The sequence below is a fragment of the Mustela putorius genome, unplaced genomic scaffold (assembly GCF_011764305.1).
Source record: "Mustela putorius furo isolate JIRA1106 unplaced genomic scaffold, ASM1176430v1.1 tig00003853_pilon_pilon_pilon, whole genome shotgun sequence".
Taxonomy (NCBI): domain Eukaryota; kingdom Metazoa; phylum Chordata; class Mammalia; order Carnivora; family Mustelidae; genus Mustela; species Mustela putorius.
In genome coordinates this window covers 32130076-32157769 of record NW_025422005.1, presented here as the reverse complement: position 1 = coordinate 32157769, position 27694 = coordinate 32130076, and the positions used below count along the sequence as shown (strand labels likewise).

General features: G+C 47.7%; 1 protein-coding gene across 3 annotated transcripts in view; it reads left to right on the top strand.

The window, feature by feature from the left end:
- Window positions 1–27694, top strand: part of HIVEP3 (HIVEP zinc finger 3) — a 453641-nt gene that overhangs the window by 93508 nt on the left and 332439 nt on the right. Inside the window, exon 2 of one of the 3 annotated variants that reach the window (XM_013045173.2) lies at window positions 722–833. The gene's annotated coding sequence lies outside the window, so the exon portion shown is untranslated. Of the gene's footprint in view, window positions 1–322; window positions 834–27694 lie in introns of those variants that run through there. The other 2 variants (XM_013045195.2, XM_004740641.3) reach the window with 2 other exon arrangements.

The following is a 27694-nucleotide window of genomic DNA, read 5'->3' as shown; positions in this document are numbered from 1 at the left end:
TTGCCTGACCCCGTCAATGTGTGTTCAGAAGTGAAGGATCATGGTGTTTACGTAACACATCAATCAGTCACCGAGAAGCCCATCACTGCAATAAATGTGTCTCTAGTTTTATACCTTGCATTTGTCTTCTCCCTCTCTCTTTCTCTGTATTTTGTTAAAAAGGCACAGATAGATGAAATCATCATCACTTTGTGCAAGCCTGCCCTGTGGCTGTAGGCATGGGACTAGCCGCCTGTACTTGGAGGAAGAGCTATTCAGAAGTGGTAATTGGTGTACTGTATCTTTAAAAGGTTAAAACCCCTTTAAAAAAAAAAAAAAAAAAAGGTCTGGACTCATAGTGGAAAAGACAAGCAAGGCATGGGTTGGCTCTGGATTCAGCAAACAGCTGCTGATTAGATTCTGTGTCTGCAGGCTGAATTTATTCCGTGTTTTTCAGCAGCAGGAATTCAAGAGGGATGCTACTGTTTGGGTTTCTGATCGTGATTTATATTTATTCAGAGGAATAACAGAGGGTGGATCTGTTCCCGGCATGAGCATGCTCACAACCCGCCGACTCTCCCATTATCCAACTGCCTAGTTTGGTGCTTCAATGTACATGTACACGCCGTGTGCACATGTGTGTATACAAACACGCGTGCATGCCTGGATGGACGTATGCACGCACGCGTTATTTTTTAAGGACAATTCTTCCAATAAGGTCTTTACCCCTCACTTGAAACAGGTGTTCATGAAAAAAATGCACAAAATCCCGACTGACCGGAATAATTCATGAAGAAGGGGCTGGATCCGTGGGTCAGAGAACACAGGACCAGTTTGCCATCCCAAGGCCGAAGGTAGGGGACTCTGGATTTTTATTCGGCGGATGGATTCCTTGCGCTGGATTTTATTTATTGTGCTTTTGCCTGCGGCCGCCACGGGGAAGTGGAATAGCGGGCTGCGATTCCGTCTTGTCGTTGCCTTTCTTGGGCTAGGTGGCCGGTGGGCGGCCCGCGCGGCGTGCGGTGCCCTCGGTGGGCTGAGCGGCTGCTCGGCCTGGTGCCGGGGGAGGGGCGCGAGCCTCAAGTGACCCCCGCGCGTCAATCCGGGCGGCCGCCGCTGTAACCCTGTGCGCGCCGCGCGCTCCCCGCTCGCCCGCCGCCGCCCCGCACCCGCGCCCGGGCCACCGGCTCGCTCGGGAGCCTCCGCGGCCCGGCGATCGCCTCGCCGCCGCCGCACCTGCGCTGCCTGCTGCTGCCTTGGCTGCCGCCCTGGGAGGGTGCAGGGCGACCCAAGCGGGTCTCTGCTGCCTAAAAGATTCGTGGTGGTGGGGGGGGGGGGTTGCTGGGTGCCAAGGCAGTGGAAGAGCTTTCCCTTCTCCCCTTTAACTCCCCTCCTCCCCCCGCCACTCCATGTTCCTAAAGCAGAACCACCAGCTGCCTCCCCTGCAAACAAAACCAAACAGAAACCAAACTCCTGCTCTGTTGGGGATTCTTGCCTTACGGCTAGCAAAGCGGGTGCCCCCCTCTCCAAGCTGTGCCCCACATTTTACCATCTTTCAAAATTAGAAACACGGGTGGTGCTGAATGGCCCCGGCTGAGATTGCAGGGGCTGCCTGGGGACTGCTGAACGTGGCAGACAGTCTGAACCCCTATAGGCTGGGACCCAAGTGGTGTAGAGGAGCGGGGAGGCCAGGCGTTGGTTTCGGTGAGCGTGGCTGCATCGGTTTACGTTGCAAGTCAGGACAACTTCTGTGGCTCTGCCCTCCCTTGAACTTTGGGGACAGTGGTTTGCAGGCCGGAGGGTCTGTTTCTGGCAGCCCTTGGCATTTTCACAGCAGCAGAATCCAGGTGCCCCCGCCCCCCAAGCTCCCAAGCCACATCGTGTGCTTCGGTTGTGTTAAAACTGGCTTGCTTTCTGGGCTCTGGGTGTGGGTGGTGGTGGAGAATGGGGTGTGCGCTGAACTGAGCTCCACCGAACCTTCTCCAGCCCTTGTCTGTATGATTATGTAACCCCAACTAATGATCAGACCGTGTGCGCCCGAGCAGCTCCCTATCGTTTCCCGGTCCTCCCCCGGACTGAAGGATTTGGGTCCCACGTTTAAGATGTTTTTATGTAACCGTGTGTACGCCGGTGGGGGTGGGGGGGAGCAGGGAGAATGTGGGGAAGGGTGGAACAATTTGAGCAACTTCTGTGAAACACACAGGGGCAAAGACCACGTGTTTATTGGGGACAGGGTGGCATTGGCTTGGGATTGGTATTGATCTGAAGACCCTCCCATAACCCTTTCAGCTAGTTATTGCTTGTCTGAATTTTCCTCTGGTCACCCCCCCCTCCCTACCCAGAAGGTTGGAATTGCCCCTGCAAGGCCCCTAGCTTTCTCACTGAAGGAACACAATCCTGAATCCAGGGCACCTGGCCCAGGCTTCTTGCTTTAGGTCCCAGCTGTTCTTCATGCCTCTGGGAAGGCAAAGGTTTACAGTTTTGCTCTGGGGTTGGGCAGCCCTGTGAGGCTTGAGAAAACCCCAGGCCTGCTGAGCTGCTTGGCCTTGGCTTTTTATTTATTTATTTATTTATTTATTTGACAGAAAGAGATCACAGGTAAGCAGAGAGGCAGGCAGAGAGAGAAAGGAGGAAGCAGGCTCCCCGCTGAGCAGAGAGCCCGATGTGGGGCTCGATCCCAGAACCCTGGGATCATGATCTGAGCCGAAGGCAGAGGCTTTAACCCACTGAGCCACCCAGGTGCCCCTGGCCTTGGCTTTTTAAAACTGTGATGACTTTGGCAGAGGCCAGAGACCCTTTGTATTCTGGCACTAAAATGTTGCGGGGTTTTTTGGGGAGATAGGAGAACAGCTGTCCCAATGAGATATGGAGATCTGCAGGCAGGAGGGGAAGGTGTGTATGACACTTTGCTCTCTGTTCTCCCCCGTTCTGTTTAGTGAAGGCACCCAGAAGACACAGGATTGTCACATGGGGCTCCTTTATCACACCCCTTAGCACCTCCGCCGAGGGCTGTTGGGTAGACTTGTTAATTTGATGGGAAATTCTGGCCTCTTCAGGTTCACCTGGTTTATTTCCCCCCAGCACCCCCATGTTTCTGCTGTAAGAGGTAGCTACTAATGTGTACACATGGCAGCAGATCAGGCTGTGTTTAGCTGGCACTGTGCTTGACTCGTCTCTGCCCATTGTGTTGCTGCCCTCCTTGCAGTGGAGAAGGGTTTGCTACTTTTGGGGGCCCCAGCCAAGTGGGCTTTTGAGACGTTGACTGTGTGAGAGGTCCAGGCAAGAGGAAGAAGATGCATTTAGTCTGAAGTCCTGGCAGATTCCAGGCCCCAGCTTGATGAGAGATAGCCTAGAGTAACAGCTGGATAGCTTCGAACTTGTCTCCCACTTCCTGCTCTGGGAGTTCCTGGTGCCTTTCTGGTTCTTTTCTGTCTCCGTACTGTCCACCAGGGAGGTCCTGACATGCTGTCCTTCGTCCCATTTCTGGGCAAATGGGACCATGTTTGCAAATCCGCAGAAGCCCAGAAAAGGTGGGGCAGGGAACACTGGTTTCATGAACTGGGAGGGCTGGTGTTTCTGGTCAGGCTCGGCTGCATGTTACTGTGTTTCATCTGTAAGGTGAGTATCCTCATTATAGCCTTACCAAGCCCACTGAAGTATCTTGAGCAGAAAATGCATGGGTTAAAAAGTAACACGTGGTCTGAGGCTAGCCAGGGTCAGAATAATACTGCAGCAATCTGAAATTCACATTTGTACAATTTCACTTACCCAGTTGGGTTCCTAGTGGTAAACCAAGAGAGATGTCATAAGGTCCATGAGCTACAGTTCATAGATTTTGACCACTGCAGATCGTTTCATACTTTCTTTCTGGAGTCTTCGTTTGTGTAAAGTTCTGAGGGGCTTGGTTTTAATTTGCCAAGTACCCCTAACAAATTGGAAGAGATTGACACAGTATGATATACGGGTTGTTAGTGTTCTTTTGGATAAATGCCAGTAAGAAGTACTAGTGATGTAAGAAAGAGAAAAAATTTTAAAAAGGAAATAAAATTTAAAAGGCACAGGAATTAAAAGCATAGAAATGTAGGGCTATCTAATCTAAGTATTTAATATAAACAATACAGTGAAATTTTATGTATTTTGATAGGTCTTCCAAACTCTGAGTTGTAGCCCAGTAACTGATGCTCATCATGACCTTTAGGTGTCAAGAACAGTGTGAATGTGTGTCCAATTTAAGGAGGCATGAGATTTTATAGTATACCCCAAATGCTTTTTTTCCCCCCAATAATGCTTAAAGGAAAAATGCATTTATGAAGGATAATAGAACCCTTGAGGTTTCTGGATAGCCACGGGCTTTCTGATCAAAATTATAACTATGCGGCACTCCTGTTGAAATTAATTGAGAACTTTATGACCTTTTGGTGAAATTTAGCAGGGAACTATTATGCTGGTATTAGCAGTGCTTACGTTGTAACATTTGATCTACAGAAAATACTGAGAGGGAAACACAGGAGACCCAACAGGCCTTCTTGTGACTGGAAACACACTTAGAGTCTTCCTACTTGGGGACTTGAGTGCTGGAATTGATTGGAAGAGACCCGATGATAGAAAAGACGGAGCAGGAAAGGTCACCCCTAGTGGCATGTGTCTCTTATGTCAGGGTAGACACTGTGCACTCCCCACTACCAAAGTGCTGTTGAAAAACTAGACAGAAAAGTGAGTTCAGGATGTCACAGCAACTCTCTCATTCTACACTGTGGTGTTAATATGCCATTCAGACACCGTGCTCAAAACTGGAAGGATATCTGAGTTACACCAGCAGGGCTAAGCTTTGCCTAACCCAATGCCCATTTCCCGAGTTAACAATTTTCTCCAAAAACAAATTCAGGAGGAAAAACAAAGGCAGAGGGCAGTGAATTGAAGGCTGACACTTTTTAAGAGTATTTCTGAATCTGATGTATATGTCAAAAATGTGAAGACTCTAGCTTAAAGTAGCAGAAGAGTAGTGGTTCAGTTTCTAGATGCACATAAATTCATCATTTTGGGAAATCATTTGTAGACATTTTGAACTTGCCAAAACCACCCCCCGCCAACAAACAAACAAGCAAAAAACCCACAAAACCTGTTGACGACAGGCCATTGAATATGATCAGAAATGCTCAAAACTATCCAGAAGTTCCATCTACATAAGCAAAGGATTACTGATGTACTAAGGTAGAGAAAAGGGTCTTCTCCAAAATCAGGGGGCTTGGAAGACAGAGGAGGTCATGGTAGGAGGTGACTGAACCCCATTCCCCAAAGGGCTGCCCATTTGGGAGCTCCCACTTGGGAATATGTGCCTGGGCCGTGGATCCAGCTTGTTGATGAAAATCATACACACATGCACAGTGATTCTTCCGCACATTACCAAGTGTTACAAAGTACCAGGCGTGGCGGGCATTCTTGCAAGAAAAAGGACAAGAATGGGGTTTTCTATCTACAAAGATGTGCAGTGGAGATGAACTGAGAATGCCCCTTAGATTAGGACAGTGATGCCAGGCAGAAGCACAGGGAAGTTAATCTCAGGAATCTTGGAAACTCTCCGAACACACATGGGTCCTCGAATTGGGGCTCAGGGCCAACTTTTTGAAAAAACGAGTAACTCGTGCATGGCGAATAAGCAAATAATAGCAATGAAGAAAAATAAAAGTAGTGTTATAAATACAGAACATGCTCTGCTGACCCCCTGTCATCAAGGTGAGTCTGTTCAGCCATTCATGGGACTCCCAGGCTTGGCAGTGAGAGGCTGAAGCTATCTTAAAGATCGGAGGAGCCCTGATAAAAAGGCACTGATTGAATTTTGAAAGGAGAAGAATTCTGAAAACCATCTCAATCAAGAGTCAATACAACAGACCCTTGATGTTTTTGATGGCTCCATCTCAACCCTTCGGCAGATCCCCAAGTTTGCAAACAGCAGAATATTTGCATAGGCCCTCAGCTTCCTTCTGAATCACGTTTCTGGCCAGAGAGGAGCGAGTCCCAGGATTCTTCGCAGGCCACCGGATTCCTTGTCTTTTCTTTTCTTTCTTTCTTTTTTCTTTTCTTTTTTTTTTTTAAGATTTTATTTATTTATTTGTCAGAGAGAGAGAGAGAGAGAGAACAAGCAGGGGGAGTGTCAGGCAGAGGGAGAAGCAGGCTCCCCACCATGCAAGGAGCTGATGTGGGACTCGATCCCAGGACCCTGGGATCATGACCTGAGCTGAAGGCAGATGCTTAACCAACTGAGCCACCCGGGTGTCCCTTCCTTGCCTTTTCAACATGTACTCAAAGAAATAAAGTTTCTCTCACTTTCAGAGAGTTTCTGTTTTCCTGGCGGGGAGCTTTCACAGGGTTCCCTCTCTAACCGAGAGAGGAACGCTCGCGCCCTGTAGCTTTGCGAAGCAGCCTTAACACTTGGCTTCAGGAGAAGGAAAATTGCTCCGAGGGGTTGTTCCCAAGTCGCTGAAAAATTGGACGTTGAAGCTACAAACTCCAGCCATGGCGGAAGTTGCTAAAAAAAAAAAAAACAAACCCACATAGGCGACCTCCCAAACTCCTTGCGTTCATTGGCCCTCAAGGTGTACTTAATACACTCTTAGCGACTTCCCCTGACTGTCAGCAAATCTTGAAGCAAAGAATTGGGGCACCACACAGTTGAGGCATGTGATAAAGGACTTAAAATGAGAGCATCACCCCTGAAATCTAGGCAAGAGAGACAGGACGGAGCCCTTTGCTCCATGTCCTCATTTGAAAGATTTCAGAATTTGGGAAGATTCCAGGAGATTGAAAACAAAACCAAAAAGCCAGCATTGTGATTATGATTACATTAAATAGAAGCTTCAGAGCGAATGTTCTCTGGAGGCTGGGCCTCACTGTACCTTACTGGAGAGTTCCTGCAAGGATCTTTCTGGAGTGATTTGGGTGGAAGCTCTTAGAATTTGAAGTGAGTTTAAGAGTTCCATGAGTTATCACTGAGGAGAACATCTTTGCCAAGCAACTAGGAAAGATGGGGCGGGAACCGCAGCCATTTGTTACAGGAGTGTCTTACTCCATTTTTCTCTATGAACTTCTTTTTAAACAGCGTTGATAAAATAGCTACTAGATTGAAAAGAACACTTATAAACTATATAAAGGTGGAAAGGGACTTACCAGTCCACTTAGAAGAAATGTTACTCTCGTACCACTCCCCGAAGAGCTGTACTCCCATCCGTCCTGTCCCATCTCTTTCTTTTTGGGATAACCATTTTCTGGAAATTTCTGTTTCTCTTCCCTATGCTTTTTCTTTATTGTCTTACCCTCTTCTGTTTTGTGTCTCTAAACAGTATCTCCAGTTGTGTATGTCTGAATTTTATATAAATGGAATTGTTCTGTTCGTACCCCTGTGTTCTTATGTTCATAGCCTGTACGGACCACCTCTGCGGCACTGGTTGGGACACAAGTGAAATATTCCTGTATCTTTTAGTGGTAAATTGCTGATTACCTGACGACCCGTTTGCAACCTGCCCCCCACCCTAAGTGGGTGCCATCATGAGACCTCTTCAAGTTCCTTCCCCTTCCTGAAGGAAATCACACCTGGCCCAGCAGGGGGTCTTGGGACCCCAGCTCCCACACTGCTTCTGGGATCCCCTCTGACTGACTGGTGACCAATGGCTAAAAGTATCATTCCTGGATTTGTTCATGTTTTTGAGTGTAGCAGGAATTTTTTCGCTTTGCTGAACTGTAATAGTCCACTGAATGAATATATTGTGGCTCACATATCCTATTAGGAATAAACGCTGAAGCTACCTCCACTTTTTTTTTCTATTTTAAATAAAGCTGCTGTGAATATTCTTGTTCAAGCCCGAACCCCTCCAGCAGGAGAACATGTATATGAGTTTACTTGGGGAAGATACAGAGGAGTACAATTACTGGTCATAGACTGTGGGCCTCTTCCATGCTACTAGACTAGTTCAAAATTAATTTCCATTATGTTATGTGAATTTCACCTCAGTAAAAAAACTAATTTCTGTTGTGGTTGACCAGTTTCTATACCCAGCTGCAGTATATAATTGTTGCTTTTGCTGTGTATCCTTGCTAGCACTTTATGTTTTGTTGGACATTGTCAGAAAATTTTTAAATTATTATTATTATTTTTTATTTATTTGACAGAGATCACAAGTAGGCAGAGAGGCTGGCAGAGAGAGAGAGGAGGAAGCAGGGTCCCCGCAGAGCAGAGAGCCTGACTCGGGGCTCAATCCCAGGACCCGGGGATCATGACCTGAGCCAAAGGCAGAGGCTTTAACCCACTGGGCCACCCAGGTGCCCGTCAGAAATTTTTGCCAGTCTTGTGCGTGTACAATAGTATCATATCTGCTTTTAATTGTATACATTTGATTACTCAAGGATTTCAGCATTTCTTCATATGCTTTTTGACTTTTTTGGTTGTGAGTGTGTGTGTGTGTGTGTGTGTGTGTGTGTGAAGTGCCTTTTCAAGTCTCTTCTCCATTTATTTAAAAATTCGGTAGTTCATCTTTTTCTCATTTATTTGTGGAAGTTATTTATGTATGTTGGAAACTATTAGTGTTGGAAATACCTTCTCCTCATTTGTGGGCTGTTTCTGGATTTTTTTTTAGTATTTAAAAATATTTTTATTTTTAGTATTTATATTTTTAGTATTTTCTATTTTAGTATTTTTAGAGTGGCAGAAATTCTGATTTTTAATGTAATAAAATTTTATCTTTCTTTTATCAGTGAACTTTTTGTGTCTTTTTAATGACATCTTTCCCAATGGCAAAGTCACAAAATAGTCTCTTGAATTGTCTTCTTTTTTATTTTTTTTTAAAGATTCCATTTATTTATTTGACAGACAGAGATCACAAGCAGGCAGAGAGAGAGGCAGGCAGAGAGAGAGGAGGAAGCAGGCTCCCTGCTGAGCAGAGAGCCCGATGCAAGGCTCAATCCCAGGACCCTGAAATCATGATCTGAGCCAAAGTCAGCAGCCCAACCCACTGAGCCACCCAGGGACCCCTCTTGTATTGTCTTTTAAAACTTTTAGTTTTGACTCTCATGGTTACTATTTTCCCTTGAGAATGATGTTCTCTATGGATTTGATACTCTTTATCGGGATAAGGAACTACCATTCTTTAGTAGTTAGCAAAGTGGTTTTTTTTTTAAATCATAAATAGATCTTTATAAAATATTTTCCCTCTATGTTTGGGGAAAATTTATTTTTTTCTTCCTTTAATTTGTTAATATCTGGTCAACTATTTTTCAGTGTAAAATTAATCTTGTTTTCCTAGAATAAACCTGACTTGGTTATGGTGGATTCATTTTGTTATATGTTGCTAGATTTGTTTTGCTATTATTTTGTTGAGAAGTTGTATATCTGTGTTCATTCATGAGTGTGTTAGACTGTGATTTTCATTTCTCGTATTATCCTTGTCAGGCTTTTTGTATCTAGTTCTGCTAGACTTGTGAAGTGAGCTGTAGAATGTTTTCTCTTTATCTCTTCTCTAAAAGAGTTATGTACGGCTGGTATGCTTTCTTCCTTGGAGATTTATAATCTTTGATTCGGTTTCTTCAATAGTTATTGATTTATTTTCAGATTTTAATTTTTTTCCCTGGAATTTATTTATTTATTTTTAAGGAATTTATCCATTTGTCAGAGTTTTCAAAATTTTTACCATAAAGTTATTTATAATATGCTTTTTATCCTTTTAAGCTCTGTAGTGTCAATGGTGATACATCCCCTTTTCATTTATATTACTGTTGGGCCATCTGTATTTTTTGGTTGAATACCTTTTGCAGAATGTTGTCTATCTTATTAATCTTTTAAATAATCAGTTGTTGACTTTGTGATCCTTTCTATCATTTGTTTTCTAGTTCATTAATTTCTACACTGAGTTTTATTAATTTCTCCATTCTAACTTCTTTAGGTTGGATCTGTTGTTCTTTCTGAACTTCTTAAGTTGAATGTTTGACTTTTTTCCTGTTATGAACATTATAGGTTATGTATTTCCATTTATTTATTTGAGAGAGAGAGAGAGAGCATGAGAGTAGGGTGAGGGTCAGAGGGAGAAGCAGACTTCCTGCTGAACAGGGAGCCCAATATGAGCCTTCATCCTGGGACCATGGGATCATGACTAGAGCTGAAGGCAGATGCCTAACTGACTGAGCCACCCAGGTGCCCTGCTTTTACTGTTTTGATACTGATTTCTAACTTAATTGTTTCATGGATGGTAAATGTTATTTGTAAATTTTATTCCACCTTTTGTATTTACATTTGTTGAATCTTATGTGTGAGACTTAGTACGTGGTCAGTTTTCGTAATGTTGCATAGATTCTGTCATTGTTCGATATAGTGTTCTGTATAACTCTATTGGATAAAACATCTTAACTATGTTGTTCAAATCTTTTCTGTCAATATCTGGTTTTCTTCTGCCTGATCTGCCTGATCAATTAGTCATTGAGAGATTCTCTCAATTAGTCATTGAGAGAATCCACTATGATTGTGGATTTTTCTTTCTCCTTATGGTTCTGCCAGTTTTTTGTTTTATATATTTTATGCCTTTGTTAATATGTACCTACATATTTAGAATTGTATTATCTTTCTGGTGAATTGGATCTTTAATAATGGAGTAGTGTCTGTTTCTCTAGTGATTCTGTAAGACTTTAAAGTCTATTCTGACTGATATTAATAAAGTACCATTAATTTTGATTTGTTTACTATTATCTGAGGAAGTCTGAAGTACATTTTTTAGAATTTTCTTATTTCAGTGTCTGCTGGTGACAAGTTCTCTATTTTTCTTCACTTGAAAATACAGTAACTTTACCCTTGTTTTTGAGAGCTAGCTTCTCGGGGTAGAATTCTAGGTTGACAGTTATTTTCTCTCCAATAAAATGAAATTATTACTCAAACATCTTCTGTTTTCCACCAAAATCTTCGAAATCTACTGTCAGTCTTATGTTTCCTTTGAGAATAATCTTTCTTTATTCTCTGACTACCTTTGAATGTTTGTTTTTTTGTCTTTGGTGTTCTACATCTTCTCAAAGATGTACCTGAGTGCATATTTCTTTTACTTTCTTAAACCTGGTACTCATTAGACTTCCATGATCCATGGGAGAGAATCATTTATCAGTTATGGGTAATTCTCAGCCTATCTCCTCAGGCCACAAAAGATGAACGTCAAGGTCACCTTCTTTGGCAGAGATCCTCAAACTGGCTTCAGGGCTTGGCTTCTGTTCTGGGTTTCGGCTTTTACTTACTCTTCATTTGCTGAATACATCTTACAAACTTTTTAGCTCATTAGTCATTCAAAAAGGTATTTCTCTATACTCTCCAGTTTTCTTTTGTTGTTTTCAGTAGAGTTGTGTACATATCTGGTCCACAGGGTTTATAAGTCAAAGTGTACAGTTTTCTTTAACACCATAATAAAACTTAACACTTGCTAAACATGAAAGACCATGCTGAGTCTATTAACAGGATGTATGTATTTATATATATTTATTTCAATGGGTAGTGTATTCTGTGATTCATTCATTAGATATGCTGGTTTGTTCTTGTAACGTACCTTGCACAGGTTCCTTCCAGGCTAAGACAGACAACTTACTGGTGCTAATGGATGGAGTATGGATGTTTTAAACGTGTCAAGAAGAGTCTTACCGGAATGGAAATGAGTGACACTGAATAGTTAACAGTTTAGCCTTTAAATGGAGGCGTTCATCCACAGCTAGGGGATTAGTTCTTCTTTCTTGGTTACTTAGGAGAACTGATGGATTTTTAGCTGATTTTCAGTTTCACACATGAACTGTCCTGTTTCACAGGGCATTTCTTCTGGATGCAGCTTCTTTTCCAAGCCTGGAATAAGTTAATTAGGCTTAGAGAGGGTCTCCTTGCTTTCCAAGGGCTAAATGCTCAGAACTGCTACCTTTTCTCTTCTGGATCGCTGGGCATTTGTTGTTGATGTTGTTGTTGATTTTTCCCCATGTTGAGCCAGAGTCCCACCTCATGCTACCCTTACCTCCTCATTCTTAGTTTGTTATTGAATGATAGGTCTTCCCACCTCGGGACCAACTCTTTTTGGGGGGGAGAAAAAAAGTGCAAGCATCCAGTTCTCTAAGAGTGGTTTTCTCAACTTCCAGCAAGCAGGACTTGGAGACAGCTGGCATCCCCAGACCCACCTACCGCCCATGTGGCTGGGTTGCGCTTGGCTGAACTGAACTTGAATTCTTTTTGGCTGAGGGACTTTATAACTCTCTGTTGCTAGGAGGAGTTTGTCCAAAAGAGCACTGACTGGTTACTCCCATGTGGTTTACTCCTGGGCAGGTGGGCCCAGCTGCTCACTTCCTGGTGTATTTCTGAGCGAGGGGCTGTTGGATTGTCATTGTCCCCTTCCCTTCCTGCGAGCCTACTAATAGTGGGGCATAGCAGATGGACGTTCCGGCTGCCACGGGCCCCCTGCAGGCCCACCGGAGGGAACCATGCCAGTCTCTTCTTCTGTCCCCATTCCTGCTGCCTGCCTTGCCCTGTTAACTTCTGTGTTCACCTCTCATCCGGCTGAGGCCGGGCTGCCCCTGGCTAATGGAACCCAGCTGAAACTGGCTGGGTGAAGGTTTTCTTCTTTCCCTCCATCCTTTCCGGGGATTAAGATAGTAGGGTCTCCTCTTGCCGCTACCTCAGAGCAGTGTAGCATTTGCTTTCCCTGTTCTCTCTACCTCCTTTTCTCCCCTGCTGTAGCCCCTCACCCCAACCCTATTGCCAAAGGTTTTGGAGAGAACAATTCAAGGATGAATGGTATTTTTCTTGGACAGAGACACTTGACCGCCCTTCCTCCCAAGGCCAAGTAATTCTTGGAAAGGTGTTTCCTCTTTTTCATCTAATGTATGCATACTTTCTATCTGGGAGGCAGAAGCCACAGAGGAGCCCAATGAGAGAGCCCCGTGGGCTTGCCAGCCTTCTCTGTGGGTCACTGGCCAGTTTTGCTGAACAGCTGCCCCTCTGAAGTAGGCTGAGAATCAGTCTCCCTGGATGTCTGATCATCTCCACTAATTTGTAATGGCAGTGCTGGAAATGCTTGGGGCTCAGGGGCCTGCCCCTAGCTTGGCATGGACAGAGAGAGAGTAGGCTTTCAGGAGAGAGAGAGGAAAGGAGGGAGGGAGAAAGGAAGGGAAAAGACAAGCACACAAGGAGGGAAGGAGGGGAGGAAAGAAGAAAGGGAGGAAAGAGAGAGAGAGAGAAAGAAAAGAAAAAAAGAAATAAGTAAAAGAAGCAGAACATACATAACTCTCGTTCTGGAACCCACAGCATCTCGGGGGGACTGGATGACATCAAGTCTCTTTTTGAAATTGAGCGTAATATACATATAACAAAAGCCACCCTTTTGCGTATACAATTCAAAGAGTTTTGACAAACATCTCCAGCCACGCAGCTGCACCACAGACGACGATCTCCGTCATGCCCTACAAGTTCCTTGGTGCCTATTTCCTGTCCGTTCTTTCTTCCCACCCCCTTCCCTTTGCAACCACCACTTGGGGTTCTGAAACTAGAGTTCTGCGTTTTCTAGAACTCCGTACAGATGGAATCTCACAACAGGTGCTGTTACGGCTCCTGACTTCTTTCACTCTGGACAGTGCTTCTGAGACTCATGCCTGTCCTGTGTACCATCAGCTCGTTCTCGCACGGCCCTGGAATGCTCCCCCACGGGGAGGCCACCATTTCTCCACTCACTCGCCCGCTGATAGATATTTGGGCTGTTTTCTGCTTTGAGGCGACTGTAAATAAAACTCCGTAACATTCACAGACAGGCTTCTGTGTGTACATACCTTTTCATTTCTCTTGGGTAAATACTTAGTCAAGTTTCTTACTTGCCTCTCCAGCAATTGGAATGCCCGTTCTATCCATCCGTGGGCCTATCAGCCTGTCGCCAGGTGGCCACTTCTATTTCCCTCTTTATGAACGAGCTAGAAATAATAAAGAGATGTGGATACCTCCCCCTGTGCTAGCCCCTCATGTATCCTCAAACATCGTGTTCTGATTGTCTACCTATTTGATACCCTTACTAGATTAGAAACAATATGGCACAGGATGGAGGGCGCAAGCCTTGGAGCCAGACTGCCAGAGTTCACATTCTAACTCCGTCACATTCTAACTGTGGGACTATGGACAAGCTCCTTAACTCAGTTTTTTATCTGCAAGATGGGCATATTAAGAATACCTCCTGGGCTGCCTGGGTCTCTCAGTGGGTTAAGCCTCTGCCTTCAACTCAGGTCATGATCTCAGGGTCCTGGGATCAAGCCCCATGTCGGGCTCTCTGCTCAGCAGGGAGCCTGCTCCCCCCCCACCCGCCTTCCTCTCTGCCTACTTGTGATCTCTCTGTCAAAAAAAAAAAAAAAAAAAAAAAAAGAATACCTCCTGAATGGCATTTTGAAATATAGATAGAGAGAGAGATACACACTTGAGCCATAATAAATACTATTCTGTTGAATAACTTGACAAATAGGAATATCAGGGTCTGGAAAACACATGGTGGGATCTCGTCTTAGCAGCTCATAATGGGACCGAGCAGTTCCATCATCTGCATCCCAGCATCTGAGTTCCCACTGGGTGACAAGCACTGCCTTCATACTGGGTGGACAGCCCTCTCTTCCCCCTTGTTATCTATCAGCTCTTCTAGCTGGGGCTCTAGCTGCTTCCTTTCAATTCTTGAATTAAAGTTCTGTTTTGGTTCTCTTGAGTGTTTATTATGCTTTGAGAATCGTAACTATAAGTTGCAAGGGAATCCCACTTGTTTGCTTTGTCCCCGTTACTGCCCCCAGTTCTGGGTCTGTGCCCATCAACCCCTTGGGAAGCAAGGCCTGGAAAGGCCCCTCCCACACTCTGAGAACCTCCTACCCTGCTTTGTGTGAATCCTCATGTATCAAAGGCCTGAAGGCCTTATATTGATTAGAGATAGGGCAAGGCGGGAACAGGCCCAGGTATATTTTTCTACAGCTCTATCAAGGATGTAACTGTTAGGACCTTGATCATAGCCCGGGTTGTAGGTGCCCCTCCTTGACTCTGTCACCTCTACAAGCCAGGAACTGAACCTGTCTTTGAGTGGTGACTCTCTCATTGTGGTGAGGGCTACGAGGCCCACTGAGTACATGACTGGAAATGAGGACTCAGCCCAACAGCCCTGCTTTCCAGGAAATACTTTGTAGGTCTGTCTTTTTTCTCTCCAAGAATAAGATGAGTATGGGCCAGGGTGATCAGAAGAACTAGAGAAATCAGAATGTGGGATTGATTTTTGGTATTTGCCAAGGTGAGAATAATGCTTCCAAAGCACAGTCTTCTGTGGGTCTGTGGGGAGTGTGTCTGGAGTCTGGGAGCTCTGAGCCATGCATTTTGGTAAGCACCTTTTACGGGGTGCTCAAGGTCAATCACGGTGTTAATCTCAGTCAGCACTGTTGAGTTGGAAGATGACGGCCATCTACCCTTAGAGCAGTGATTCCCATCTTGGGATGTTCTGATTTTATAGGTCTGGGGTGAGTCCTGGACCTTTGAACACTCCCCCAGGGGTTTTAATGGATAGCCAAGGCTAGGAATCATTTTAGAGATAAGGGCATTGAGCCTTTGGAGGTCAAAGTTGTTGGCTCAGTCACTGTGAGGGGAGGTACAGGATAGGAGCGCGGGCCCGTGTGACTGCATTGCTTGGGACCGGGTGCTCCATTCTGTGTGTTGATCAGAAAGGTGCTCCTGGTGCCAGGCAGGAAATAGTCAGTAGGGACACAGAGATGCTGATGGCTTTCTTAGTGTTTCCGGGCTGACCCAACACTCTTTAGGGACTCAGCACATGTGTGCTCTGAGGCTGAAAGGCTTCCAGGACAGAAAGTCACTGGCCCTGGCTCCTGGCCCACTCAGAAGGGGAGTACGCCATCCACCCGCAGCTCTTGGTCCGGGCCTAGGTTGGTCACATCTGGGTCCAAGAAAACAAGGGTGGATTTTCTTGATTTTCTTTTCTAGTGTGACCCCATGGCCAGGCATGGGGTCTTGGTCTTTCCTGAGCAGAGCAGGATGGGAGACAAGTCAAGTAAGGAGTGATCTTTCTCATCCTTTGCTCCAATAATAACTGTGGCAATGGGACTCCCAGGAGCTAAGTGCTTCATGCACGAGGCCCCGCTCTAAGGGCCTGACATAAGTGATCTTCTTTTATCCTCCCAGGCCTCCTGGGCAGTACGTGCTACGATTACTCCCATTTTCCAGACAGGGAAAGTGAAGCTCAGAGAGTTCAGTGGCTAGAAATGGGCGCCGTCCCAGGTGGTTGGAGCCTGGGGCTCACTCCTCACCCATCAAACCAAACTGCCTCCCAGGGACCCTGTTTGGCTTTGGGTTTTAATTATTTCAGGACTGTCGTCTGGTGATAGATTCACTTCAAGCGCGCGGGCATCTCTCCATCTCACCATTTCTTGGCCCCGAGCTGGATTCGTAGCAGGTCTTCAGAAAATATGAGCAGGTTGATGGATTCTATTTTATTTCCATTGATTTTATTTCTGAGGAGTCTGCCGTATCACAAGGCTGTGATCATCGTAAGTGTGTTCCAGGAGCGTGACTGTTCCTGTAAGCTGGAAAGGCTCCTCCCACACTCTGAGACCCTCCTACCCTGCTTTGCATGAGTCCTCATGTATCAAAACTGTAAGCTCTTACAGGTTACTCCATTTTCTGCTTCTTGACTTGGAAGTATTTCTGAATGTTCAAAGCCCTTTTCCAGAGCTGCACGTCACACTTGGCCTTGGCAGCTGCACGAAATTCCCGCCCTCAGAGTTTTCCAAGAGGAGCACTTCTCGGTACTTCAGAGCCGATCTGCCTTTGAAGGATTCTTTTCTGGAACCAAAATGATTCTAAATGGTGACCATCCCCGTAACCATCCCAGCCTGGGAATGGAGCTGTTCCTCCAGGGTAATCCACACAAAACTCTGTCCCGACTGAGTGGCACACATGGTCGGCGCTCTGCCCAGATGCCCTTGGCTGGCTTTGACAGGTTCTGCACATCTTGCCATCCCCTGCGGCTTCTGTGGCTTTTGCCCCTGTCCTCTGCTTCAGAGTATTGTCCTCTTGCCGAGTGAGCCAGAGTATCGGTGTCCGCTATTCACGAACTGGTGCGGGAAGACGAAAGCTCGGCTGGTTTGCTGTGGGGGTGGGGAGATGCCAAACTCCGTGGGGGGGGGGGTTTACAGCTGAGACTCCAGATGTCTCCTGGGGTCAGGCTGAGGCTGGCACGTCCCCTGAGGTCAGACCCCAGCCTGGCTCCTCCCCTTCTCTGAGGGCTCTCCCTGCTCCCTTACCCACTTCCTGGGGACATTTCTTCGATGAAAGGAGATAAGGGAACCTTACCTCAGGCCTTGCTTTGGGGTCTCATGCCCTAAGTCCTGGATGGGTTGGATGTTATTGAAACCAGAAAATATCCCTCAGTCTCTCTCTTAAGCTTTCATGTCAGTGTCCCACACCTGCCCTACTCTCCACCTTCCTGGGGCCCCACGCACCTCTGTTCCTCTCACCACTGTGACATCCCCATCAATGGCTTCTGCTGGCTGCCCACCCACTTTCCGGCCCCCTCTCCCCCTGCTTATTAACCAAACGCATGTCTACGCTCTGATTCTGTTTCATCTGTTCAATATCCAACAGGTATTTCTTGAGTCCCTACTCTGTGCCAAGCATTCTGCTAAGTATGGGCTGTACGGTGCGCCAGCTCTGACAGACCTTACCTTTCCAGGGAGGGAAGAAGACAGGAAATAAGTAAACAAAGGAGTAAGCAGGGTGACCCTACTTGAGCTGCAGGCTGTGCAGGAGATATGCTAGGTGACAGGACAGAGGACGGGCTTGGGGACAGCCGGTGGGCTCTAAGGGCATCTTGCCTCCTGCTCGCTCGCCAGGCCTCATATGCTGGTCCCCAACTGCACTTGTTCCTAGCGAGAACCCCTGTGACCTGCATATCTGTCATCGACGACGTCATTCCGACTGCTTTTTTCTTGCCCTCCGAGCAGCATTTTATTAAGTTTAATTAAAACTCTAGATCCCCTCTTCTTCCCTTGGGCTCAGAGGCACCACCCTCAGCTGACGTTCTTCTTCTTCTGGCTCTCCTGCCTGTCACCTTTGCCCCTTCCCCCCTGCTTGGCCGGTGAGAGTAGGAGTGCCCCAGAACTCTCTTCCTCCTGTGGCCACTCTCCCCCAGGGAACATGCCACAGGTTTCTGTTTCCACGCCTCCTGTCTGGACCACCTTTCGGAACACCCGACTTTCAGTAAAGCCATCTCAGCATCTCCACTGGGGTGACTCAGCACGCGTACAGCTTGCCCCCGTATCTGCTCACACATGCCCCGCCCCGCCCCTGGTCTTTTGCCTGAGTCTCTCCTCTTCAGGCATCCCCTGTCTTAGTAAGCGGTACTTCTGTCCCACCAGGTGTTTAAGCCAGGAAATAGTCTTTACCCTCTCACCTTCCCACCACCTGTCTCACCCAAGCTGTCAATCACCAAGGGTCATCAATTCCTCTTCCAAAGCCAATGGTTTGGGCGCTCCCACTTGACCATTCTGATTTCCACTCCTCTGGTCCAGGTGCTGCTCCCCTACACCTGCCTTGGCCCTTCCGGGCTGTTCTTTGCACTGGCCCTGATCTTGTTGATCATGTTGGAGGCTTCTTGATGAATGAACTGAAACTTCTTAATACGGCCAGTTCACTTCCCCACCCTCTTCTCTGCCACTCCCTCCCCAGGCCTGCACCCCCTCCTCCAGCCTTCCTGAACAGCACAGACTTTCCCAGTTATGAGCTTTGCACCTGCATCTCCTTTGCCCTGGAAAGCACTTCAGCGAGGCCCTCTGTGGACAGGCCCACCTTGTTTGTGAAGCAGCTGTTTTCTTTTTTCTCTGAAGTGTTGTGATTGCCTTGCAGACAGGGATGGGGGTGGGGTGGCCTGGTGTGAGATACCCCTCCTGTGTCTCTATTCCCCCCTCTATTGAGAAATTTGGCAGAGATCTAGGCTGTGGCATGCAGGGGGTGGGGAAGGGGCACAGAGTGGGGAGGAGGGAGTGGGTGATGTCTAACACGGGTGCAGGCAAGGAGGGGCCATCGTCTGTAGTCAATTTAAAAGCAGTAATAAAACCGATCAAGTCTGTCTGCTTTTTATTCTCATCATGCATGAGAAATTTAAAAAATACTGATGATGAGATACTTTTTCCCACAGGAGCAGACTGTTCCCCTTCTCTTCCCTGGGCCTAGGCGTAACTCCTGAAGTCCATGGAGAAGTAGTAGCAAGACTGTGGCTTACAGACCCACATGTGCCAGGCACTTGCTAGATTTGCTAGGATTCTTAGCATGTGAACTCCTCATAGCAGCCCTGAAGGACGGGCATTATTGTACCCCTTTTAAAGGTTAGAAAATTTAGAGGAGACTGGAGAAGACAAGTCGGCCCAGGCACATCTGGAGCTGCTGGTGGGGAAGCCTTGCACGTGGACGGCTGGTCCAGAAGCAGATGGCTGGCTCTGTTGGGCCTGGTGCAAAGTAGGCTTCCTGATCTGATTCTGTTTTTCCTTGTGGCCCTCACGAGGCTTGTGTGTCCAAAAAATTTGCTTTAGGAAAGGGCTTTGGAATTCATACCAAACCCACAAATGTTCCTAACAAGGTCTGGCCTCACCAGAATGCCAAGGCCCCGCTGATAGGGGAGAAGACCGAGGCCTGCAAACATTCAGTGCAGGGGCAAGGACAGAGATTTGGAGAAAAATGGGGCTGGATTTGAATCCTAGACCCACCGTTTAAGTGACCTTGGGAAGCTTTTTGTCAGAGCTGTCTCCTCATTGTAAAAATGGGATGATAGTAGAAACAGACTTGAGAATGCCTTTGGGAGCGCTTACTGATTCCAGGGCTGCAACGCTGTCATCACCAGTCTCCTTTGCATTGGCATCAGACTCTACAGTGTATGTGGAGCTCGTGGCAGAGGAAATGGTGTGTAATAGGCATGTGACAAACGTTTCCTTCCACATGAAGGTCCTTGTGAGCGGTGTCAACATTGATTCTTTTAGGGAACAACCCCACTCTTCACTGGGGTCCACGAAACAGACAAGAGGGAGCTAAATACTCCTGACCCAAATGGAAACCACATCAGATGGGAAACCAGCTTTCTGGTGGAAGCAGTTTCCTAGTAGAGAGAGGGCCATTTTTTTTTTTTTTTTGAACAATCAGTAAATGGTTATTTTCCCTGGACATAACGCCTTGTTAAAAAAGGACCGTATTGATATAATTGGAGACATCACAGCAGATGTCTGATTTTTAACGGTTTTCGTAGCAGTGCTTCTTTGAAGGGAACCCCCACGGTGGCAGCAGCCATGTGTTGGCCTCCAGCACCGGGTCGTAGCCTCCGTGGCAAGGACACCAGCCCCTGGGAACGTGTGCACCGAGCTCGCTCTTTGCAAAGAGCCGGTGGAGTGGTTGGTATATTAATTAAGCAGTGGGTTTTTAATGCCTGCGGAATGAATAGATCTGCTCTGTCTTCTAGCCTGGGAACCAGAGCTCTTAGATTTTATGTTATTTCCCCCCAAACAATCGATTCTTACAACACTCCAGTGAGAAAATCAAGCCTCTGTTTGCTTCAGCTGGAAGAAAGCTACGTTGTCTCTCTTCCCTACCTGTAGAGATGCCGTGGCTGTCAAAGGCCCACCTGGCTGTGCCTCTGGGCTCCCCTGCCATCATGAGCTCTTAGAGAGGAATCCTTTCCATCTCCTGTGTCTCTCCAGCTTGCAGGGGTGTGTGTGCGTGTGTGTGCATGTATGTGTACACATGTGCATGTGTGGCCTTATCACCTGCGGGCTGGCTGACCTGAGACACAGCTCAGCCCTGAGGCTCTGAGGGTCCTGCCCCTGAGACTGGACAGGGATGGAGGGCAGAACAGCAGAAACCCTGCAGACAGGATTTCTGAGACTTTCTTCCAAGGCCGTGGGAAAGCGCGAAGTCGAGACCACTATCTCACAGTGCTTTTTTTCACTCTGTGGGCACTTCTTCTGGGGTTAGACTCCAGACGACTCCCTTCCTCTCCCTCACCCCATCCTACCTCAGAGAAAGAATGTCTGGGAAAGGGGCACCTGGGTGGCTCAATCATTAAGCGTCTGCCTTTGGCTCAGGTCATGATCCCTGGGTCCCTGGATCGAGTCCCGCATTGGGCTCCCTGCTTGGCGGGAAGCCTGCTTCTCCTTCCTCCACTCCCCCTGCTTCTCCCTCTTCCACTCCCCCTGCTAGTGTTCCCTCTTTTGCTGTGTGTCTCTCTCTGCCAAATAGATGAATAAAATCTTAAAGATAAAAGAAAAAATAATGTCTGGGAAGGAAAGGCCCTTCCTTCTGTCTTGGTGGCTTTGTGCCCATCAATAGTTATTTACTGGAAACAAAGTTTTTCTTTCTTAGGTGGATAGAAAGAGCCTGACTTAGTTTTGTATTGATACAGTGAGAATGTTGATCCCAAGCTTTAAGCCCATACTTTGAGAAACAGATAAACAGAACAGGTGGAACCCATGTTTCCTGCCCCCCAGGAATGACTACATGGCCGCTTTATCACATGGAGGGGCCGGGGCTCTAAGACAAAGATGTCGTTGCTGATGTTGAGCACTTTGGCTTCTGTCCTTCTCCCTGTACCTCCCTCCCTCTCTCTCTCTGCCCCCATTTGAGCCCCCCAGGTCCTCCCCCAGCACAGAAGTAGATCATTCAGGGATCACCTCACCTGAAGAGTTTGAGCCTTACCCACCAACGTGCTGTCCCAGAGTTTGGGCCCGACAAAGAGTCTCTCCAAGACCAAACTCTAGTGAGGCTCTTCCAAGCTATTTTTCTACGAGGCCTCGAATTTTAAGCCTCTGTGTTCTTTTCTGCTTTGTCCAGTTTTGGCAAGAACCCTGCTAAGTTGGTTTAGCCCGAATCCCCTGGGCTCTGTATCTCTGTAGCCCTTGATATCTGGTTGGGTTCCTCACCTTCCACCTTCCCCAGGAGAGGGCTGCTCACCCTGGCCTGCCTTCATCAAGAGGCCTGCTAGCTCTGGTTAGCCAGAATCTTCCCCTGCCCCTGAGGTTTCCTCCCGGTAATCTCCCACCCACTGACCCACACCTGGCTCCTAGGCCATCAGTCCCCCTCTTCCTTGTTGTCTTCAGAGTTGGGCCCAGTCTCTCTCCCCCACTGCGCACCCCCAGTGTCGTGGTCCCTACACCTATCATGTGGTCTTCCTGAGCAACGGTATCGAGTTTTCCAATTTTCTGAAGTTTGGCTTGGTAATTACTTGCTTGCGGTGCTTCCAGACCTGACCATGCTAAAGTCTGTTGTGGGTTTTCCTTTTTGTACTGAGTTGGTGGTGCTGTGTTGGTTTCTGCTTCTGCAAAATGCCCAGCCAGGATGCTTTTACAGTGTGCTTCTGAGAGTGTTTTTCAGATGGCTTAGGAAGGTCTGCCGATCTATTAAATATAGACAACATTTACCATTTATTTCCAAATAGACACACCTCAGACCTTCCAGAGGACCGGGGTGGGGGGGGCAAGGATGTGGGGCCTGGAGTGGGACTACGACAGAGACCAGTGTCAGATCTAGGAGGTCGCTCTCAGTGACCCTGTGGTGGCCATCCTCGCTGAGCCATGACATTGAGGAGCACTGTGTTGGTGTGGATTAATGCAAGCCTCTCCAGGGCTCATATTAGATTTCTGAACATTTTGGTATTGTTGTGTGTTTTGAGAATGGAAGTGTTTGATTGTTTGCCATTTCCTGTGTGTCAGAAAGGAAAGAGAAAAATCGAGTGACTTGATCCTTCTCCTCGATGTTCAAGGTTAATGCAAACAACAAAGGGTTAATGCCAAACGAAGGATGAGAAGCCACATTTGCTGCACACCTTTATATCAGGAACTAAGGTATTTAATAAATGCACATTTTAACTTACAAGACAACCCTAAGAATGGGTTAATGTCGGAGGGCTGGTGTGTCTCCCGCTCACTGTGTATGAATCCTGGTTCATCTGCTTACTAGCTGGGTGATCTTGGGCAATTTACTTAGCTTTTCCACACCTCAGTCTCCTCATCTGTAAAATGGGGATGGGGAAAGTACTAGGGCAGAGCATGGTTAGGAAGGTTAAGTGAGTTCATAGGTGCACAGTGCTTTAAATAGTGCCCAGCATTTAGAAGCCGCTGTGTGAGTTTTGTGGCTCTGAGAAGTGAAGTCACTTGTATGAGGCCCCTGAGCTAGTAGGTAGTGGGCTGGGATTTGAACCGTGTTCCACAGAGCAAGGTTTTTCAGCCTCTGCGCTCTTAACATTTTGGGTCAGATAATTCTTCATTGCGGGGGCTGTCCTGTGCTTTGTAGGGTGTGTGGCAGCGTCTCAGGCCTGTGCTCACCAGGTGCCAGTAACAACAGCCCAGCTCTGGGGTGACAACCCAAATGTCTCCAGATACTACCACATGTCCCCTGGAGGCAGAGCTGCTCCTGGGCCATGGGGGCTACCATTTATTTGGAGGGTGTGACAACAGGTTCATTTCTCAGTTTTAAGGTGAAAAGCCGCCCAGTTTCTATATATCACCTTTTTTCTGATAGACCAGTGGTTATAGAAAGCAGGGCCTCCGGTGGCCGGTGTCCCCGCACATAGCAGCCAAGAAGCCTCTGCATCTGGGCCCAGGCCAGCGGCCTCTCAGCCGCCGTTGTGAGATGTTTTCCTTTCTTCCTATGGCGAGGCAGGATTTCAGCAGTCCGGAACGGAGCCCAGAAGAGAGGCCTCGCCTGGGGCTGGTTTGAGTTCTGTCTGTGGCCGGCAGTGCTGGTGTCTGTGTGTGTCCCTTGGAAGCACGGCTGGTGGGTTTCACTGGAGACAGAATGTGAAGGGTCCCAGAGCAGAAGCATCAGCTGATGTGAGGGGGACTAACACCCACGGCGGCTGCGTCATGATGCCACCCCACTAAGCACCTACCCTCATTTGCCTATTTCCTGGTCTTGTGTTCACTTTGTGGCCTTTTCCATGCTTTTGGTGGCACAGTCTAGCTTGTGGCCAGTGTTGGGCTGTGGTTCAGTGTCAGGCCGGAAATGGGATGTGAGCAGATCACCCAGCGGAGCTAAGCTAAGTTCCCTTTGCAAGAAATATGCGCTGCTGGCCACTCCGTGTCTGACCAGGTTATCAGAAAACTGAGTTAGCAGCACCTGTTGCTCTGGGCGGGGGTTGGGGAGAAGTAGGGGGTAAGGTGGGAGGGGGGCAGGGATTGTTTTGTTTTGTTCAGATAAAGCTTTAGTGTTTGGTCCAATGTAAAGAGTTATGTTGGGTCCTATTCAAATGATCGTTTTTGTAGATTAACGGTTTTAAATCAGTACTCATAGGTTGGGTGTCCCAAATATTTGGTCTGGTCCAGATCTCGCTCTTCCTTTATTTTGGCACAACCTCTTTTTCCAACATGCTCTATTCCTGCCCAGCGGAAAGCTGATATTCGCCCTTGTGTCACATCGAGGCTGGGAAACAGGCAAGTCTCCGGCGCTGACCGGTCAGGAGGTACCATTTATGTCACAGTCCCTCACAGACACTTCTCTTTGGTGAGTTCGACTCTCCCCCTTTCCGTTGGAAAGCCGTGGCTTTTTACAAACCATAAAATCGAGACTTGGGAAGACAGGTTGATAGGGTATGTTGTGGAACACAGGTCCTCAGTAAACACAGTTAACCCCTGATCTTCTCTGGAGGGTGGCCTCCTAACTGAGCGTCTGCTCTAAAACAGCCCAAATGGATGCTGAGAACAGAGAGAAGAAGGGGATTGCCAAGGACTTCTGGAGAGTGCAGTGAGCGGGAGTCTACCCCACCCCCAACCCCAGCAGGGGTGTGCCTCATTTGTTCAGCTAATACATGTGGATCCTAGCCAGGCACTGCGCTGGGGACTCAGCAACAGCAGCTTCCAGGAGCTCCTGGTCCAGGTGACCCAAGTAGAATTGCTAACCAGAGCTGGAGAGGGCAACCCCTCTGTGAGCTTGGCCTTCAGCGCAGTAATGCACACCGTCATCCCTCCCGTTCCCCCGATGCCACCGCTTTCTGGTTGGGAAGCACAGTGAGGGGAAATGAGTGTGTGTTTTGGCAAAGTTAGATTAAATCTCTGAATCCCTCCATGTGGATACAAACTGTCTTTTGAGAGTAAAAGTAAAAGTGAAACCCAAGATTGGGAGTTATGTTTGGGGCTTTGAGTCTACAGTCTGCCTGCTGTCTTCTTGGCTTTCTCTGTGGTCCTGCACCTTTGCTGGAATGATTGTCCCTGTCAGCCCCGGGCTGATGTTCAGGAAGACCAGTGAGTTTGGACACACAGATCAGACAGCAGATGATTCTCTGGCAAAGGACCGGGTTGTGTCGAAGGCCGAGGTGGTCCTTCCAGCTGAGGGCTACAGTGTAATCAGATGGCAATGGTAGTCTGGGGACCCTGGAACCCCTGGGTCAAGGAAGTGTACAGGTCAGTCCATGTCTCCGGCTGGCCTGCTCATTCCAGGGCTGCCCCGTGGGGAGAGCAGGACTGTAGGGAAACAGTAGGCCTCCCAGACAGGCTAATGATTCAGATCTCTTCTTTGTAGATTATCTGATAATTATATGGTGAGGAATATGATGGTGCCTGAGCCAAGTATTTATTTCCAGATGAGGGCACTATCTTCTGGGGCCCAGCCCTGCTGATATTTTTTAGGTTATGGAAAGAACCATGTATAGAGACCAGAGTTAACTACCCCACAATTCTCATGAGCCTGAGCTGCCCTAGAGAGTCATAGGAGATTGTCCCCCCTAGTTGCCTGGCCAGCCCATACCTTGGTCAGAGTTGAAGTCAGGATTCTGGAATCAGGCACATGAGGGCCTGAACCCTGGCTGTCACTTGCCAGTCAGGTGATGGGTATGGGGTGGGGGGCGTTCCTTCAATTCTCTGAGCCTCAAGCTCCCCGTTTGTGAAATGACCAAGGACTAAATGAGAAATTCTAGTAAAAAGGCCCATAATGGTGCACCTGGTTGGCTTAATCAGTTAAGCATTTGATTCTTGATTTCAGCTCAGGTCATGTTCTCAGGGTCATGAGATTGAGCCCTGTGTCGGGCTCTGTGCTCGCAGGGAGTCTGTTGGAGATTCTTTCCCTCTGCCCCTCCATCTGCTCTCTCTCTCTTTAAAAAGAAATAAATCTTAAAAACAAAAACAGAAACAAAAACAAAAAAACCCAACCCACCAAAAAATGGGGGCAGGGCCCAGAATAGTGCCTGTCCTATGGTTCTTCGAAACTTAAGAAAAGTTGTCCCTTTGTCCCGGAGGGAGGCCATTTCTGGCTTTAGGGTCCCTCCTGTGCACCCCAGGCACCTTCTCTACCCTACAACTTGTTTACTTGTCTCTTCTCCCATTAGCTGGAGGGTTCTTGAGGGCAGGGGCTGTGTTTAGCTTTCTTTATGGACCTGGTACCTGGAACAAGGCAGCTAACATGGAACGCTTGCCACATGCCCCCCTCATTTCTGAGTACTTCAGGCGTATAAATTTATTTAATGCACACGGGGACCCATGGGTAGGTGTACTAGGATTATCCCCATTTTACAGACAAGGAGACTGAAGCAGCCCACAGTTAGTAATGGACAGAGCCAGGATTCAGAGCCAGGAAGGCTTCCCTGGAATCTGGGCTCTTACCCGCCTTACAGGCTGTCTCCTAGGAGTTGTTCAAGGGGTGGTGAATGGATAGGGCAATGTTGTTATTAGCATTTAACTCTGGGCAAGTCACTTATCTCTTCTAGGATGGTTACTTCGTTAGTGAGTGCAGGTCAGGGTTCTTACGAGGGTGATGTGGGGGTGATGAGCACGGTGGGAGCTGCTGGGTCAGCAGGGTCCCCATAGTCACAAGTCCTTTCTTCCTCCTGGGAGCTCCGTGCTGGAGCTGCTGCAAGCTGGGTACTTCGTTGCCCTCCTTTCTCCAGGGCTTCCCCCCGTTCCCACTCCCAGGCACCCGGATGTAGGAGAAATGTGGGTCCCTCACTCTGCCAGGCCTTCTTGCTCTAGAATTCACTGAACAGGTGCCCTTGGCTTCCCCTGGAAGGAGCTAGAGGCGTCCCTTCTGCCCTTGAGTATCAGAACAGGGGAGGCTTGGTGCATGCGTTATTCCCGAGGTCAGACCTAGCAGAAGTGGTGAAGCCGGGTGTCCCTTCAGCTCCAGGAGACAGGGGGTGCTGCCCTTGGCATCTCTGCAGGGTTTGGACTTAGCAATGGCACTTTGGGGAATGGGGTGGCAGTGGAGGGAGAGGCAGGATGCAGCCAGGGACTCTGTACCTGGTGTCTGGAGACATTCTTGCTGGGCACAGCTGGGACTGAGGTGAGGCTTCCCGGCAAAGTGCTCTTCAGTGTGTGTGTGCGTGTGCGTGTGTATGTGTGTGTGTGTGCATGTGTGTGTTTGAGTGTGTGTATATAAAGAGACAATTGTGGTTCTGGAGCTAATATTTCTACTCCTTACTCTCTCTCAGATGTGATTTTTAAAAAATATTTATTTATTTATTTGAGGGGCGGGGCAGAGGGAGGGAAAACCTTCAAGCCGACTCCAGGCTGAGTGCAGAGCCCAATGTGGGGCTTGATCCCAGGACCCTGAGATCACGACCTGAGCTGAAATCAAGAGTTGGACACCTAACCACCTGAGACACCCAGGTGCCCCACGCAGGTGTGATTTGAATCATTTCCTTGGCTCATGTGTCTCACAATGCCCTTTTTCCCTGTAAGGCTC